This window comes from Sarcophilus harrisii, chromosome 1 (genome assembly GCF_902635505.1).
Source record: "Sarcophilus harrisii chromosome 1, mSarHar1.11, whole genome shotgun sequence".
Classification (NCBI taxonomy): domain Eukaryota; kingdom Metazoa; phylum Chordata; class Mammalia; order Dasyuromorphia; family Dasyuridae; genus Sarcophilus; species Sarcophilus harrisii.
Genome location: NC_045426.1, coordinates 522,583,059 through 522,600,097, shown reverse-complemented (window position 1 = coordinate 522,600,097; position 17,039 = coordinate 522,583,059).

Genomic DNA, 17,039 nt, shown 5'->3' with positions numbered 1-17,039 from the left:
TACAAAGTCCCAGAAAACACATGATGTTCTTTTCTTTCTCCTGGCCAGCACATTTCTAGAATGTGATAGTAGAGGAGTGGAGGGGAGTCCTACATTCATGCAAACAGTGGGCTGAGGATACAGATTAGGAACACTGGTCAGGCATGTTGCTTCCTTTTTAGTACTGTTTAGCACAAATAAAGACTTAAAACTCTTCTTTTTATTGTTAGATCTTTCCCTTCCCATTTTTGCTGAAAATAAATGACAAGAAGATGGATACTACTTACAAATAAAAGATATTCTTGAAATTACTATTTACCAAAAGTATACACTTAGCAGAATTGTAGATATTGCCACTAAATGATTACCTAAAACTTAAGAAGGTAAAAAATAGCCATGTTGCTTGGTAGGTCCTTTAGAAAGTATGAAGGCGACATCTAGTGGTATTTAATAGGAAATGTCTTTTATTACCATAACATCCTGCTTTAGCTTAATTCAGAACATTTTCATTGTTTCAGAATCTGATCTTATTATTTCCAAAACTAGAAATTTAAATCCAGGTAGGAAGTTGAATTCATTAAAAGAACTGATAAGTCAATTTAAGGCCTGTTACACCCAGATATATACATTTTTCATTTTCTTCTTTTTTCTTTTCTGTTTGTTTGTAATAGAAAGAAAGAGTATCCTGGTATGTATGTTATATAGAGAAACAAGCTAATTATAGATGATTATTTCATTTGTTTTATTCTGTTAAATACACAAGTAACCTAAAAGGAAACAGTGAAACTGAAAGATTATACTTTGAAGCACCTCTTTAGGTCTGAATGAGACAAGTGAAAGAGAAAGGCTGAGAGACACAGAAACATTAACATAGTGATGGAGAAACAGAAGAACATAGAATTCAACCTATAACAATGTTATATATATATAACAAGGCTGTTATTCTACACAGGTACCCAGAAAGCAGTTTTTTAAGATGAACAGATAAGATTCTGTGAAGATGACAGAGGGTCAGAAAAAGTCTAAGCGCTCTAGATTTCCCTCACAAATAAGACAAAATTTTCAGAACTAACATAGAAAGGTTAAAAACTAATAGGATTTTGAAGAAAACAGTGGTCTTCCTGGGACAATCTTAAGAGATCTTAAGAATGATATCAGGATGGAAGTTTGGCTCTTGAACACTTCCAGGCTGGTTCCACTGACACAATAAGCCCTGGAACTAGGTGGGTTGGCAGTTAACCTCCATCTCAGCTACAGGAGCTTTCAGTTTCCAGACAGTGTGAGGAGTCAGGTCTCTGAGTCAGGGGAGATTGATGGAATTTCTGTGAATAAGGAATGCCAGGCCCAGCTGCATTGTTGAAACATGACCCTGGATGAGAAGGAACCTGGTGTGTATAGGAGTAGCAGTAGGGCAGAGATACTGCTAGCTCTGGATACTTCCAGGAGATGGAGTTTTTGGTTTGGGGTTCCAGACAAAAAGGGAAACCTGAAGAAGGACCTGAGGCCAGAGTTACCACCCCCTCACCCCAGGAGTAGAGATAATTACAATAACAAGCTTTTAAAAAACAGATAGAGGAGAAAGAATCCCACTGTAGAAAATAACTATGGGAACAGGAAAGACCAGGGTTTATTCTTCAGAGGAGGATAATCAAGTAAAACAAAAGAACAACAACAACAACAACAACAAACTCTTTCCTAACCCAAAAATAATGTTAATTGATTATGTGCCCCAAAGGACTTCATAGAAGAACTTAAAAAAAATTAAAAATCAAATGAGAGAGTACAAGGGAAAAAGCTTTTTTAAAAAAGACCAATCCAAGACAAAAGAACAAAAAAAAAGAAAAGAAAAGAAAAGAAAATCAACTTTTTGCAGTGTCAACCAACTTTTACCCGGCTTACCTCTTCTTAGGTCTTCAGACATCTCTGGCTATGATTTCATGAACTGTAGTTTTAAAACTGATAGCACGCTCAAGAACAGCCATGTGCAAATGTAAAGTCTTTTATTATACTTGCTCACATGACCTGTTCATTCCCAAGTGAATACTAGGTAAGTGAGAGACCCCCATGCTCACTATCAAGCTCTTTACCTGTTAGATATCCATCCACTCTGCTTGGTTCCCCCAGGACAAAGAGACTGACCTCTTGCTGGGCTTGAGAAGGGTCTGTGAGGTCACACACACACAGCCAATCAGAGAAGCCATCTCCCTTTACAAAGCTATCTCAATATGACTGGGGTTCCTCCCATGAGGCAGTCTCTGGTCACAGAAATTACTTCCAGGCCTCTAAAATTCAACCTCCTATTTGCACTGGACTGACCCATTGTAAAAAGATTCTAACAACTATAGAAGGAGATCCTGTCTGAAGAAAGAAATTACTCTTTCAGAACAAGATTTGGGCAAGAAGCCAGAAAAATTATGGGACCAAGAAATAATGAAAGAAAATTGTCTTTTTTATTAAACTTATAGGGGAAAGTAGAAATAGGGGGAAAAAATCACCAACCACTACCTAAAAGAGACCCTAAGAGAAAAGCCTATGGGAACATCAATGCCAAAGTTCATAACCCCTGAATCAAGAAGAAAAATTTAGGAGCAACAAGAAATAGTTCAAATATAGTACAACCACAATTAGAATCACATAATATTTAGTAGCAGCCATACATGGGCCTTACAGAATTATAGCAAAGAGCAAAAGAACGAGGGGTGTAGACAAAAGTATTAAAATTCAGGCAAATTAAGTATACTATTAAATGAAAAAAAAAAAAAAAGACATTCAATAATTTGCCAGCCTTCCAGTATTTAGTGTCAAACAAACCTGAAGTTAATAGAAAATTTGACATATAAGAATCAATACCAAAGACTAATTTTAAGGTACCTAAGGACAGAGTATTCATGTTTCATATGTGAAAATGTAAGTCATATGTTTATGATTGTCCTTAATAAATGAGTAGTTCAAAAGAAAGACTGGGGTAGGACTGAGTAGGATGTAATACTAACAAGTAAAACTGTGTAGGAAAAGGTAATAACAATGACTATATTGAACAAATGAGGTAAAAGAGCAAGAATTGACACAAAGAAATTAAATGGGAGAAGAGGGCTGATAGTTCTGGAATCCTATTCACATAAGAAATGGGTAAAAGTGAGAGTAATGCATACATATCTAGCAGAATGGAAAAGTCTTCTAAATTTTTAAAGAAATGGTGGGGGGAACTTCCGGTCAAGATGGTGGAGAGGACACACACATCTATCTAAGCTCCTTCTTGCTCGCAGAATACTTCATTTCATGACAAGGCCAGGGAATTAGTACTTGAGTGAAAAAAGCAACAAATAATTACCAACAGAAGATATCCTCGAAATTCTACAGAAAAGGTATATTTTTGCTTACAGATGGGGACAATTAGATCACACGCAGACTGCAGACAGGCAGTGAGAGCACAGCAGGCAGGGAGAGCACGGCAGGTAGCTCACACTGAGCAGATCAGAGGGAGATGGGATGTGATCTCAGCCGTTTCCATGAAGAGAACTTTACCACAGTGTAGCTACTTTGCCCTGACAGGAAGCCAGTAGATCAAGAGAGAAGTTATAAACACAGAGAGTAAAGGCTATAATCCCCAAAAGCTAGGGTCTCATGGGACCTGGCCATACCCACCCAGAGTGACTCAGCATGTTCTCAGAGTGCAAACGCAGCACAACCATTGCTATCCTCCTAGTGCCTCACTGCTGCTCCCTGCAATCTGTAGAGGAAGCTTGGTAATACCATCCAGCCCCCATCCTCCAAAAAAAAGGAGACCACATTTACTTTTTTTTTGTTAGTTTGTTTTCTTTGATTCTTCTTTGACAAAATGAGCAAAAAATTAAAGTGAGCTCTAACAATACAGAGCTTCTATATGGATAGATAGCAGACTTTAAACCCTGAGGAGACGAAAAATAGACTGTCTCTAGATGAATCCCCAAAGGGGTATATGATCTGGTCCTCAACACATAAGACTCTCATAGAAAAAATTTAAAAGGCTCTCACAAGAAAGCTAGAAGAAAAATGGGAAAAGGAAAGGGAAGCTTGGCAAGAGGGTCTGGATAAGACACCCCACTCATTTAAAGATAAAGTGAATAAAGAAATCAAATCCTTGAAAAAAAAAAGAATTCGAATTGAAAATATACCTGCCATCTTGCCTGGAAGTCCCCCCACCTTATTTCTTTAAAAATTGAGAACACTTTTCCATTATTCTAGATATATATGTATTACTCCCAATTTGACACATTTCTTATGTGAGTAGAATAGAAAAGAAAAAGAATTGGAAAAGGTAAACAAAATCTAAGGAAAATAGAATTAGTTAACTGGAGAAAGAAAATCTCTAAAAACTATAATTGGTGAAATGGGAAAAAAATTCCATAGAACAAAACAACTCACTTAAAAACTCAATTGGACAATTAGAAAAATAATTTTTAAAAAAGTGAGTGAAGAAAATAATTCATTAAAAATAAGAATTGAAAAAATGGAATTTAATGACTCAAGGAGACACCAAGAAACAGTCAAGCAAAACCAAAAAATGAAACAATGGGAAAAAATGAGACATGCCTTCTTGGGAAAACAACAGACCTGGAGAATATATCTAGGAGAGATAATATGCAGACTTCCTGAAAAATATGATGAAAAAAAAAAAAGAGCCTGGACACTATTTTCCAGAAAATTATCAAAGAGATGCTATAGAAACAGAGGGCAATTGATCACCTACTGAAAGGGACCCTAAAATCAAAACTCCAAGGAATATTGTGGCTAAATTCCAGAACTATCAGACCAAAGAAAAAATACTACAAGCTGCTAGGAAAAAAACAATTCAAATACAGAGGAGCTGCAAAAAAGGATTACTCAGGATCTAGCAGCATCCACATTAAAGGACCAAAGGGCCTGGAATCTGATACTCCGAAAGGCTAAAGAACTTGGTATGCAGCCAAGAATAACTTACCCAGTCAAAATGAGCATTTTTTTTTCCCAGAGAAGAAGATGGATATTCAATGAAATAGATGAATTTCATCTATTTCTGATGAAAAAAAAAAACAGAACTAAACAAAAAGTTTGATCTCCCAATATAGGACTCAAGAGAAACATAAAAAGGTAAAAGTAAATCTTGGGAACTGTATTTCTGTTATAAATATACATAAAGAACACATGTATAATTTGTACTAGAAACTAGAGGTAGAAAGGAAATTATGCCAAAAAAAAGGATAAAGTGGGGGTACTTCATATCACGAAGAGGCAAAGGAAACGTATTATATCTGAGAGAAAAAAGGGAGGGAAATGAACATAGTGTGTATCTTACTCTCATCAGAATTGGCTTAAAGCGAAAAATGTTAGACATATTCTATTTATGAAGACATTTCTCCCACCTCATTAAAAACTGGGAGGGGAAAAGTGCAAAGGGAAGGAGTAAGCCAAGTGGGAGAGAATACAGAAATTGTGAGGAAAAGGAGTAAGAAAGAGGGGAAAAGTGGGAGGGTACAACTGCAAAGGGAAGGAGTAAGCTAAGTGAAAGAGAATACAGAAATTGTGAGGAAACGGAGTAAGAAAGAGGGAGGAACTCTAAGGTGGAGGGAGGGATCCTAAAAAAGGGAGGGCTGTGAGAAGCAAGTGGTGCTCACAAGTTTAATACTGGGGGTGGGAAGGGTAAGGAGGAAGGAAAGGAGAAAAGCATAAGCAGGGTTAACAAGATGGCAAGTAATACAGAATTAGTAATTTTAACCATAAATGTGAATGGAGTAAACTCCCCTATAAAGAGGAAGTATATAGCAGGCTGGATTAAAAGTCAGAATCCTACAATATGTTGTTTACAGGAAACACACTTGAAACAGGGCAATACATACAGAGTAAAGGTAAAAGCCAGGAGTAGAATCTACTATGCTTCAGGTGAAGTCAAAAAAGCAGGGGTAGTCATAGTGATCTCAGATCAAGCAAAAACAAAAATTGATCTGATTAAAAGAGATAAGGAAAGGCACTATATATTGCTAAAGGGTAGCATAGATAATGAAGCAAAACCAATAGTAAACATATATGCACCAAGTAGTGTAGCATCCAAATTCTTAAAAGAGAAATTAAGAGAGCTGCAAGAAGAAATTAGACAGCAAAACTATAATAGTGGGAGATTTCAACCTTGCACTCTCAGAATTAGATAAATCAAACCACAAAAAAAAATAGAAAGAAATCAAAGAGGTAAATAAGAATACTAGAAAAGTTAAGTATGGTAGATCTTTGGAGAAAACTAAATGGAGACAGAAAGGAGTACGCTTTCTTCTCAGCAGTTCATGCAACCTATACAAAAATTGACCATATATTAGGACATAAAAACCACAAATTCAAAGGCAGAAAGGGAGAAATAGTAAATGCATCCTTTTCAGATCACAATGCAATGAAAATTACATTCAATAAAAATCCAGGGGAAAGTAGACCAAAAAATAATTGGAAACTAAATAATCTCATACTAAAGAATGATTGGGTGGAATAGCAAATCATAGCCATAATTAATAACTTCACCCAAGAAAATGACAATAATGAAACATCATATGAAAATGTGTGGGATGCAGCCAAAGTGGTAATAAATAGAAATTTTATATCTCTAGATGCCTACTTACATAAAATACAGAAAGAGAAGGTCAGTAATTTGAGCTTACAACTAAAATGCTAGAAAAGGAACAAATTAAACCCCCCCAGTCAAATACTAAAGTTGAAATTCTAAAAATAAAAGGAGAGATTAATAAAATTGAAAGAAAAAAACTATTAAATTAATTAATAAAACTAAGGGTTTGTTCTATAAATGAACCAACAAAATAGATAAACCTTAGTAAATATGATTTAAAAGGGAAAGGAGGAAATCAAATTGAGAGTCTTAAAAATAAAAAGGAAGAACTTGCCACCACTGAAGAGGAAGTTAAAGTTACTTTAGGAGTTACTTTGCTCAACTTTATGCCAATAAATTTGATAACCTTATTGGAATGGATGACTACCTTCAAAAATAAAAGCTTCCAGATTAACAGAGGAAGCAAATTGCTTAAATAGTCCATTTTAGAAAAAGAAACAGAACAAGCTATTAATCAACTCCCTCATTAAAAATCCAGGGCCAGATGGATTTACATGTGAATTCTACCAAACATTTAAAGAACAATTAATTCTAACATTATGTAAACTATTTGGAAAAATAGGGAAAGAAGGACCCCTACCAAATTCCTTTCATAACACAGATATGGTGCTGATAGTTAAACCAGGTAGGATGAAAACAGAGAGAAAATTATAGACCCATTTCCCTAATGAATATTGATGCAAAAATCTTAAATAAAATATGAGCAATGAGATTACAGAAAGTCATCACCAAGAATACACTATGACCAAGTAGGATTTATACTAGGAATGTAGGGCTGGTTCAATATTAGGAAAAGTATTAGTGTAGTCCAGCGTATAAACAACTATACTAACAAAAATCATATGAATATCTCAATAGATGCAGAGAAAAACATTTGATAAAATCCAACACCCATTCTTATTAAAAATACTAGAGAGTATAAGAATAAATGGACTTTTTCATAAAATGATCAGTAGTATCTATTTAAAATCATGAGCAAGCATCATATATAATGGGGACAAACTGGAACTATTCTCAATAAGATGAGGAGTAAAACAAGGTTGTCTGCTATCACCATTATTATTCACTACTATAGAGAACACAGGAGAATCAACTAAAAAACTGTTAGAAACAATTAATAACTTTAGCAAAGCTGCAAGATACAAAATAAATCCACAGAAACCATCAGCATTTATATATATAATGAACCAAATAAAAGAGCAAAAGATACAAAAAAGAAATTCCATTCAAAATAATTGTCTATAGTATAAAATATTTGGGAATCTATCTGACAAGGGAAAGTCAGGAACTATATGAATACAACTATAAAATACTTTCCACACAAATAAAGTCATATCTAATCAGTTGAAAAAATATCAAATGCTCATGGGAAGGCTGAGAGAATATAATAAAAATGACAACACTACCTAATTTAAACTACTTATTTAGTACCATACCAATCAAACTCTCAAGAAATTATTTTCCAGACCTAGAAAAAAATAATAATAAAGTTAATCCGGAAAAAGAAAAAGTCAAGAATTTCAAGGGAATTATTGGGAAAAATGGCAATAAAGGTGGCCTAGCTGTGCCAGGTCTAAAACTATATTTTAAAGCAGTGATCATCAAAACCATTTGGTATTGACTAAGAAATAGAGTAGTTAATCAGTGGAATAGTTTAGGATCACAGGACAAAATAGTAACTATAGCAATCTAATGTTTGACAAACCCAAAGACCCCAGCTTTTGATATATGAACTCACTATTTGACAAAAACTGGGAAAATTGGAAACTAATATGAAAGAAACTAGGCAATGATCCACACCTAACACCACATATCAAGAGAAGGTCAAAATGGGTTCATGATTTAGATATAAGAATGATATTATAAGCAAACTAGTAGAATATAAGATAGTTTACCTCTCAGTTCTGCGGAGAAGGAAAGAATTTGTAGCCAAAGAAGAACTGGAGTTCATTATTGAACGCAAAATAGATATTTTTTTTACATCAAGTTAAAAAGTTTTTTTGCAAAGAAAACCAATGCAGACAAGATTAAAAGGGAAGCAATAAAAACAAATAAATAAATCTCTAAAATATATAGAAAATTGATTCAGATTTATAAGAATTTGAGCTGTTCTCCAATTGATAAATGGTCAAATGACATGAACAGACAATTTTCAAATGAAGAAATTAAAAACATTTAATCATATGAAAAGATATTGGAAATCACTATTGATCAGAGAAATGCAAATTAAGACAACTCTGAGATACCACTACACACCTCTGAGAATGGCTAAGCTGACAGGAAAAGTTAATGATGAACATTGAAGGGGATGTGGGAAATCTGGGACACTAATACACTGTTGGTGGAACTGTGAATGGATCTAGCCATTCTGGAGAGGAATTTTGAACTATGCTCAAAAAGTTATCAAACTGTGCATAACCTTTGACCCAGCAGTATTTCTACTGGTTTTGTATCCCAAAGAAATCTTAGAGGAAAAGGGATCAACATGTGCAAAAATTTTTGTGGCAACCCTTTTGATAGTGACATGAAACTGGAAACTGAGTGGATGCCCATCAGCTGGAAAATGGCTGAAAAATTTATGGCATATGAATGTTATGGAATATTATTGTTCTATAAGAATGATGAGCAGGATTACAGAAATGCCTGGAGTGACTTACATGAGCTCATGTGAAATGAAATGAGCAGAACCAGGCAATCATTTTATACGGCATCCTCAATATTATATGATGATCAATTCTGATGGATGTGGCACTCCTCAACAATGAGACGATACAGACCAGTTCCAATGATATTATGATGAAGAGAGCCATCTATACCCAGAGAGGACAGGAACTGAACGTAGATTACAATGTAACATTCTCTTTCCTTCCTTCCTTCCTTCCTTCCTTCCTTCCTTCCTTCCTTCCTTCCTTCCTTCTTTTCTTCCTTCTTTCCTCCAGAGCTATTGAGAGCTCCCATCAATAATTATCCTTTCTCAGTCCAAGTCACCATTCTCATAGAAAATTAACCAGAGCTCTAAAAGTTTCACTCATTTCTTCAGTGTCACTCCACTAGAACGTCAGAATTAACATTGCAGCTTCTTGATCTCTCTATGTTGGTACAATATATTGGGAGGTGAGTCTGCAGTCAGGAAGACTTGACTTCAAACACTTGTTAGCTATAATTATGTGAGGCTTGGCAAGTCTCTTAACTTCTACTTACCTCAGTTTCTTCAACTATAAAATGGGGATAATAATACCACTTATCCCATCCCAGGTTTGGTGGGATGAAATGAAATAATATTTGTAAAGTGTTTAGTACACTACTTGGCACATAGTGAATGTTATATAAAAGTTAACTATTAAAGGAAAATATAGTTATATTAAAACATAATATCTAATATTTATACTATAATTGTTAGACATTAGATATTATTCTAAGCTGACTTTAATGTTTGTGATGATTATATATGCACCTTATCATTATCTATATTTTTCTTATTTTATGTATGTATATCAAGAGAGACATGATATTAAATTAGATTAGCAAATCTAAAAATAATTAAAATTAATCTATATTCATGTGAATTGTTCACAGTATAAAGGTATGTGTACCCTATGCAGAAGTCCTCAAACTACGGCCCACATGTATTATCCCCCTCGCCCAGGGCTCTGAAGTTTCTTTATTTAAAGGCCCACAAAACAAAGTTTTTGTTTTTACTATAGTCCAGCCCTCCAACAGTCTGAGGGACAGTGAACTGGCCCCCTATTTAAAAAGTTTGAGGACCCCTCCTTAGAACATATAGCATTTAAAAGAGATAATTGTGATTTTAAAAATTCAAATACATTTTTTTAAAACTTCAAAAAAAAGCCAAGTTAGTAATTATTAATCACAAGTAAACTTAATCAAAAAAGAAAAAAATAGGGAAACTATATTATATGCCAGTCATATTAATCAATACTGTCTTAAACTATTTAAACTACTTTGATAGTATAAGGTTGTAGTTTTGCTATGGTATAGGTAATAATGAGTTGATGGATATAGAACAAAAATATGGAAAGAGTTGGACTTATGAAGGATGATGTTATCCACCTTCAAAGAAAAGAGGACAAACAAATGTAGTATGATCTTAAATAGATGTATACAAATGCACGTGTGTGTGTGTGTGTGTGTGTGTGTAATTATAGATATGTGGGAATAGAGTTAAAAAGTGTACACCAGAGAACAAAAGTAAATATACAAGGAAACGTAGTAAAAATAGACATCTCTGAACATAATGAGTAGTATATATTATATACTTTCTTGAATTGGTAACTTGAAAAGGAAAACTTATTTAAATCCTCTCATGTTTTGTGTGCACATAGCAATGCTTTTTATTTCTTTTTTTGTTTTAATTGTTTTTTTTTTTAATTTTGAAATAAATAAGAAAGGGAACAAAATGAAACAATGAGTAAGTTTATTTTTTATATAGAGGCAAACTAATTATAAAAGTTCATAATCAAGTCAATAAGTATTTATTAAGAATGAACTACATGCCAGGAGCTCCTTCCATTATTTCTACCTCCCATGATCCTTGAGCTCCTCCTTCCATCAAGGAAAAAAAAATTGTTTCCCATTAGGCAACTAAGAAGCTCAGCAGATAGAGTGGAACTCAGTGGAAAACCTCAGTCCAATTTTAGCTTCAGGCACTTATAATTTATATGATTATGATCAAATCACTTAACCCAAGCCTGTCTCAGTTTTCCCAACTATAATAGCACCTACTTCTTAAGATAGTTATGATGATAAAATACATTGGAAAGCACTTAACAATACATGATACATATTAGTGCTTAATAAATCATTTTTCCCTTACTTAGTTCCCCAATCTTTGAAACTTCTAATATTGGAGATTTTCCTTATTAGCTACCCAGAGAAAAGAAGATATGAAAAGACTTAAAATGGAGGCCCATTGGAGGGAAGAGAGGCAGATATTTCAGACTGGGAAAAGAAATACCCCTATCTTTATAGGGAAAATGAAACAAAATAAGCATTTATTGTGAATTTATTATGTGTCAGGCACTTTCTAAGAGCACTATAAATATTTTCTCATTTTAAGGAAATGATCATTTATTAAGTGTCTATGCTGTACCAGAGACTGTGCTAAGTACATTACAAATATTGTCTCATTTGATTCTTGTAACAAAATAGGTTTTATGAGGAACCATATTTTGTAGTTAAGAAAATCAAGACAGATAGAGGTTAAGTGACCTGTCCAGCAAGTAAGTGTCTAAGGCTAAATACTCAACTTTTTTACTATGGGTCCTGTTCTCCATTTGGAAAGGTCACATAACTCAAACCAAATAATGGGTCTATGAATTACATGCATATCTTTTCAATTTATCTCCTTAACTGTGGGCCATGAAACTTCCTAAGAGCAGAATTTGCCGTATACTGAATTTTTATATCTACATCAAGGTACAGAACAGGGTTCCAGATATAGTAGACATTTGATAAAATTTCTTTTTATTGAAGTTGAACTTAGTGAAGCACTAGATTCATAGACCAACAATTCTTTCTGACTTTGAATCTTCCATCATTTATTTACTTCTTTGATTTAAAGAAGATAATTTTTTCCTTAGGCCTCAGTTTCCTATACTGAAAAAATAAAGGGACACATGTAATTGATCTTTTAAGCCTGTTCAGCTCTATAATTATATGAATTTTATCTTTGACTATAAATAGTCAATTTTGGCATCGAGCAATTAATGATAAAGAACATGAATACTTCTTGGATGATACATAGGGTTTTCTTATTTCCATTCCTTTGAAGTAAAATAATCTGAATTACTAACTAGTGTAGGTTACTTAAACTAAAACTAAAAAACAACAACAATTTTAAATTTAAAAAATGATTGTAAGATTTTTTTGTTTGTTTTTTGTTTTGCTGATTTACAAATTGCTTGATGTCAGGGTTTATTTTGATGTTTATCCTAGTTATCTAGCTCATTGACTAGCACATAATAGTTACTTAATATATATTTGAGATTTTTGCTTTCTTAGCCCTGACATTCACCTTCTTTATAGCAGAACTTTAGAATGTCAGAATCCTACCAAGAGCAACCTGTTTTCCAGAGCTAAGGTCCAGGAAGAAATCTGTGCCCTCAGCTTGGCATTAACAACAGTCTTTGCTTTCATCCTCTAGATGATCTCATCCTCTGACAAAATCACTTACTTATTATATTGCTTTGACCAGAACCAGGTTTTCTTTGAGCTCAGACAGCACTAGACAAGCTCAGATTCTGGTCACGAAGCCCAGCTATGAATCAAACTTGTCATATTGATACTATTAACCTTCATTGTCAGGGGTACTGTTCACTGCCTAGCCACTGATACAAATATCACCCAACTAAGGCAGGAAATCCTGGAAGGCATATTCTCTACTTTGAAATTAAACTTCTGTTTCATTCCTGATTTTCTTGTCACTAGTCTGCTCTATTTGGCTCCAGCCATCCACAAGTTATAGGGAGGGGAGTTTGGTTCAGTTAACATTAAGTATAATCCATCTAGAAAAGGTACATTCAAAGTAGATTTTTTTTAAGAATCTGTGTTGATTGATATAGGGAGAGATTGCTATAATAAAGCACATAGGAATCTGTTCTTCACTTGTACTGAAGACATTAAGTGACATAGTATTTGTCAGAGTTGGAATTTAAATTCTGTCTCATATTTGTTCTATGTTCCTTCTTTCCATGCTTCCTCTCTCAAACTGGATTAACCTTCCATGAATTATTATTCACTTTTCAGATGATTTTCTCCTTCCTCAGAGCCATTAAATATTTCATATATCAGTTAATTATGTAAATCAGTTAGTCAAAACAGCTGCTGATGGAAAGCAACTTGCCTCTAAGCAAGTCTGTGAGGGAGAATTGGATAATTCTTTAGTTTCTATTAAAGATCCCTGTTTAATATAGGTACCATAAACATCTAAACCCACTTATTTACATTTCTAAGACCAAGTGATTGGAACTTTTTATAGCTTCTGTCAATATTTAGTGCTGTCTCTGTTTCTGTCTCTGTGTCTCTTTCTCTGTGTCTCTCTGTCTCTCTTTCTGTGTGTGTCTCTCTCTGTGTCTTTCTATTTCTGCCTATCTACCTTTCTATTTCTCTGTCTCTGTCTTTGTCTATCTTTCCCTTCTTTTCCTTTTTTTTCCTCTAAAAAAAAGGCAGCAACCTGTCAAATATATTTATCTATAATGATATATATATACATACATAGACATACATACATACATGTAAACACACATGTAAGTACTATAATCTCCATAAACAGACATATAAATAGAAAGGAGCATATGTAGGTAAAATCTTTCCTTTAACCAGTTCTATGTGTATGTGTGTGTATATGTGGGTATGTGAAATCTTCTCTCCTTTGACCAGTTCAGATGAAAGTAAGATTAAATCTGTTAGCTGTTACCTCACATTCTTTTCATTTATATAGTTATCTATTTGAACACACTGATTATTTGAGATAATTTCCCTAATCTTTCTTTTTGTTCCCTATTCTACCCATACACCCTTATTCCTCTTCCCCTCTCCATTTTCTTTTGAAATCATCAAGATATAACAGAATGCTCCCAGACCTTTTTTTATGTAAACCCTCTTTATGTCTCTATGAAGATAAATTTCAGAAAGTGCTCATTTATTATCTTTGTATTGAATATAAATGGTATATTCTCATTTGGGTCCTTATGGATTATAATGTTTTCCTTCTGTTTTATTATTTTAGCTTCAAAGATTTTATGAAGCTCCACTCTTTTCATTAGGAATACTTTAAAAATTCTCTATTTTATTGTTGGCCATTACTTGTCTTTTAAATCTATATTTTTTTGCTTGCTGGATTATTATATTCCAAGATCTCATGCTTTCCCCAAGACATCTCATTTTTTATGATTATGGCTGCTAAATCAGGTGTGATCATGACTGTGCTTCCTTAGTAGTTGAATCATTTTTGCTTGCTTGTAACATTTTTTTTTTTTTTGTCCTAGAAGAGTTGGATTTTGGCTATGATATCCTGGAAATCTTTATTTGGGAGTTTCTTTCAGGAAATACCTGGTGATTTTAATTTTATCTTTACTCTCTGGTTCTAAGGGACCTGGACAATTTTCTTTTAACACTTTTTGTAATATGATATCTGTATCTTTTTGTTTTGTTTTTGGCACCTTTTTTTTCTGTCATGACAATCAGTCCAATGATTCTTAATTTTATTCTTCTATTCCATCTGTTTTTCAGGTCATTTCTTTCCTCTCACCCTCATGATCTCTCATAAACTTTCTTCTGCTTTTTCTTTCAATCTTTTAACTTTATTTAAATTTTTCTTTTTTTTTTAAAGAAGTTATTGGCTTTTATTTGGTCCATTATAATTTTCAGGAAGACTGTTAGGTAAAAATTTGTACCTTTTGTGACACTCTGTTAATTTCTTTTCTAATTCTCTCTTCAAGGGCTTCTTTTCCATTCTATATTTTGCTTTTAGCCTTCTCATTTCATTGACATATGTGTGTATACATGATATGCATACATATCATGCATGGCATGTATATATGTAAATATAAATGCACATCAATGTACACATCATGTATAGAAAATATGCATATGTATGTATTTTATATGCATGCATAATATATATGTGTGTATATATATACACTTGCATATAAATACACATATAGCTATACCTCTGTGTGTGTTGTGTATGTATAGGTGTACCATTAAGAAATATTTGCTTCATTGTTTTGTTTTTGGTTTTATTTTATTTATGTATTTATTTTTAGCAATTTTAGTTAAGTATGTTCTCAAACTGTTTTTTCTTCAAAGTTTTTCTTGTTTATGTCTTCAAATCATTCTTCAGGGATTGTGTTTTGAATATCCTTATTATCAAAATAACTTTTTATGATTGGCTTATTTTCTTTGCTCATTTTTCCAGCTTACCTTTTGACTTTGGACTTAATATCAGTGTGAAGTTCAGTGTTTTGTTGTTTGTTGCTGTTGTTTTTAAATATTGAGTTCTGTGTAAGGTTTTGAACTATCCAAAGTTTATTGGGATTGCCTTGAATCATTGAATCACTGAGAAGAACCAAGTCTTTCATAGTTGATCATCGCACAATCTTGCTGTTATTGTGTAAAATGTATTCCTGGTTCTGCTTCTTTCACTCAGTATCACTTCATACAAATCTTTCCAGGCCTTTGTAAAATCAGCTTATTCATCATTTTTATAGAGCAGTAATATTTCATTATCTTCACATACCACAACTTATTCAGTCATTTGCCAATTGATAGGCATCTACACATTTTCCAATTCTTTGCTAGCACAAAAAGAGCTGATACAAACATTTTTGTACCGGTGGGTTCTTTTCTGTCCTTTATGATTTCCTTGGGATACAGATCCAGAAATGGTTCTTCTGGGTCAAAGGATATGAAGTTTGATAGTCCTTTAGGTATAGTTCCAACTTGCCCTCTAGAATGATGGAATCAGTTTACAACTTTACCAACAGTGTATTAGTGTCCCAATTTTCCCACATTCCCTCTAATACTTATCTCTTCCTGTCATCTTAGCCAACCTGAGAGATATGAGATAGCACCTCAGAGTTGTTTTAATTTGCATTTCTCTACTCAATAGTGTTTTATATAATTTATTTTAAACAGTTATTTTTTAAATTTTAATTCCAAATTCTCTTTTCCTTTCTCACCCATCCCCTGCCCACTGAGAAACCAAGTAAAATTATCAGTTGTACATGTGAAATCATGCAAAACATGTTTTAATATTAATCAAATCATGAAAAAGCCATGTACATATGTACACACATACACATAATGATGTAATTATACTTCAGTTTAAGTCATAGTTCATTATTTCTAGAGGTGAATAGAATTTTATCATTGTGAATGCTTTGGAATTTTCTTGGACCATTTTATTAATTAGAGTAGCCAAGTCTTTTACATAATTACAACATTGCTGTTACTGTGTATAATGATCTCCCTCCTTTCATTTCATTTTGCAAAAGTAAATAGAAGTTTTGCTAAGTTGTTGTTTTGTTTTCTGAAGCTCCCCCAAATAATTTCTTATAACACAATAATACTCTACCACAATTATATGCCATCACTTGTTCAGTCATTCCTCAGTTGACAAGCAACCCCTCAATATCTAACTTTTCACTACTACAAAGTTGTACATATATACAATCTTTCATTTTTTTATCTCTTTGAAATATTAATGGTACTTCTAGGTCAAAGAGTATGCAATTTTATAGCCTTTTGGAAATAATTCCAAATTGTTCTCTAAAACAGCTGAAACAGTTCATGATCAAATCAACCATTTATTATTGTACATATATTCACTCATCCCCTCTAGCATTTGTCATTTCTGATAGATGTTTTAATTTGCAGTACTGAAACTATAGTGATTTGGAAAGTTTTTTTCATA